Here is a 3,068-nt window from a genome sequence, read left to right on the forward strand (position 1 = left end):
CATTTACGGGTGCACTGGCAGCCCCAGCTGTGTTCACCCCCCTCCAAGGTGCCTCCTGCAGCCTCTGCCCTTGCTGTTGCCTCTGCCCAAAATGTCTTTGCCGCCACGTACGCTTGGCCATTTCATGGTTGCCTCCTCCACTGAGCCTTCCGTGCCTGCAGAACCATCTCTTCGCCTGGGCCCCCTGAGGGCTCTGCAGCATGATGTCTGCCTAGGATTATAGACCTTCAGGTGCATGCCCCTTGTTTACAGTGAGCTCCTGAGGACAGCCTGGGTCTCCTTGTCGTTGAGTTCACAGCGGGAGCCTGCCAGCTGCAGGTGTGGGGAGCGGGCAGTCTAGGAGCAGAAACAGCACTGACCATGGAGCAAAGGAGAACACGGCTGGTCCCAGGAACTGAACGTGGCTCAGAGCCCTGCAGGTCACGTGGGAGGGGTGGGAACGGGTGTGGAGAACAGAGAGGTCAGCGGGGCTGGGGTTTGCCTCACTCCTTGGAAGAACATGAAAGGGAAGCCTCCCAGCAGCAGCAGCAGCAGCAGGAACACAAGCTTGTCCATCTCAGTCCGGGATGGCAGGGGGCTGCAGAAAGGACGTGGATTGGTCAGGGAGGTAGATGGAAGACAGAGAGCGGGAGGTGGCTGCAGTCAGGCTGAGGTACGGACAACAGGATGAGAGCATGGGCAGTTTCACGGAAGGGGACAGTAAGGATGGAGACCAGGCAGGGCTTGGTGACTGATTTGAAATGGGGCCTCGGTTTCGTCAATGTAAGAAACGTCCAAACCTGTAAGAATTTTTTTATGAGTTTATTTGAGCCAAACTGACAATAGTTGCCAGGAAGTAAAATCTCAATGGATTGAGAAAACGCTCCAGAAAATGGCAATTTTACTGTTTATCTTACACATCAGGATCAAAGGGCAGGATGTAAGGGGGTTACATGAAATTCATTGGTGATAGATTAGGGAGGCGGGAGAGAACAAAGGGGCGGGGGATCTCTGGGATTGGATAAATATAAAACGAGCAAACACATACTTTTTTATTTTATAAAATATAAAATGCTTAGAAGCATTGGTGGGTATAGGATAGTTAATAGTCAACAATTAGCACGATAACAACGAGGGTGTTTGTGATCTCTGCTCTGGTGAAGTGGTTGTGCCCTTGGGAGTCCGGAAAAATAAGGAAGTGACCCTGACATTCCAAAGGTCTGTTACCCTCCGTGCAAAAAGATAATAGCCAGTTTAGGTAAAGATTGACCTTTGTCAGGGACGATCCTGGCCTAGGACGTGACTACCCACCATGACCTGCTTTTAGTTAGAAAGTTTTCATTTCAGACCATCCTATTGGTTACTTAGGTCTCTGAGTTTGTAAGGCCGCCATGCAGGCCTCCCCTGAGCTCCCCTGTGGCCCCTTTTTCGTCCACACTTTTCCCACCAGGGAAATGGCAATGAGCAGGCCTTGCCCCACTGGCTTCTCCCGGGAGATGGGAAGATGCCAGGGACCTGGCCCTGACCACGTTACACAGTTACATATCTCCCATGTGGTCCCATGTTCTCCCCAGCCCGTCCCCCACGCAGGTAGGACCCGGTCAAGCACAAGGCCAGACACTGAGGAGGCTGGGTCGAGTCTGCAAGCCCCAGGGACCAGAGCCAGGCCTCCCCACCAGCCCCACCCTGGCTGAGCTGTGTTGATAGGACATCGGACTCCCTTGGGCAGGGTGGAGCCCAGGCTACTCCACCAGAGAAGGGACCAGCCCACACCCACAGTTCCCTGGAGCAGGTGGCACGTGGTTCCTTCCTGTTTGTCCTCCTCAGCCATGCCTTGTAGAGACACAGGCCGATGTGGGAGGGGAGTCCGCCCTGGGAACAATGCTGAGCACAAGGGCCAGGCCAGGGCCAGGCTGTGCTGTAGGAGCTCCAGTCACCAGCTGGGTGACCTCAGGAATCGGGAACCCAGCTGCCAGCAGCAGGGCCAGGTCTGGGACCCAAGCATTCTGTCTTCTACAGCTGACACCCCTCGGCCAGATCGCTGTGTTTATATCCCAGGAACCCAATGCCTCTCTTCTCTGAGCTCTGGTTTCCCCAGCTGCACGCTGGTGTGGAGAAGGAGAGGGGAGAACTCCGGAAGCTCTGAGGGCTCCCTCCCCAGTCAGAGATGGGAGGGCCTGCATGGGCCTGGCAGTAGGAGCAAGTCATCCTTCCAGACTCCTCCAAGTCCCCATGTACCAAAGCCAGGCCCTTCCTTCCCGAGGAGAGGGGGCAGATTGGAGAAACAGGCTTGGGAATGGGGTCCAGCGCAGGAGCCCCCAGGGGCACACTAAAGGGCTATAGGCCATCCTCTTGTCTGTTCTGGACCCTGGATTCCCTCCGTAACCTGAGGACTGGAGTAGGGCATCTCTGAGAAGCCTCACCTCCTCCCAATCTGTCTTTCTAGCATTCTGGCTGCCAGGGCTGTGGAGGGGTGTGTAGAAGAGGGATGAAAGGTTGCTATGAACCTGGCATTCGGGGCCCCTGATTGGGCCCGATCCCCAGCCCAGACTGGAGCCTCTCTGTCCCAGGGCAGGGCCCCCCTTCAGACCCTACTGTCTCTGACCTGGATTATAACCACATCTAACCTGTCCTCCATGCAGCAGCACATGGGATCCCTAAATCTCAAAACTGGATCACACCTCTGCCCTGCTTTACAAGCCATGAAGGGCTCCTTGGCTGGCACACACAATGCAGATGCCAAATGTGTGGCCTGGCATGTGAGGCCCATCGGGACCTGGCTCTGGTGACCTATAAACACAAACACTTGCAGATACCCCCTGCCCTCCCATCTCCAGCAGCTCTCCCTGCCAGGAACACTCTCCACTTCCTTGTCCACACTCCACCAAAGAATCACCTCCTCCAGGGAGCCTTCTTTGATATCCCAGGCAGGGACAGAGGCCTCCTCTGTCTTCCCAGAGACCCCTGAGGAGCCTCAGCAGGGGGTCCTGTGTTCTTAACACTCTCTCCACATGCAACAGCACACTCTTCTTCCCAGGAACCACCGTGTCACTGCTGACCTCTCTCATTACACTCTGAGCCAGGCAGTT

The sequence above is a fragment of the Myotis lucifugus genome, unplaced genomic scaffold (genome assembly GCF_000147115.1).
Source record: "Myotis lucifugus unplaced genomic scaffold, Myoluc2.0 scaffold_1884, whole genome shotgun sequence".
NCBI classification, from domain to species: domain Eukaryota; kingdom Metazoa; phylum Chordata; class Mammalia; order Chiroptera; family Vespertilionidae; genus Myotis; species Myotis lucifugus.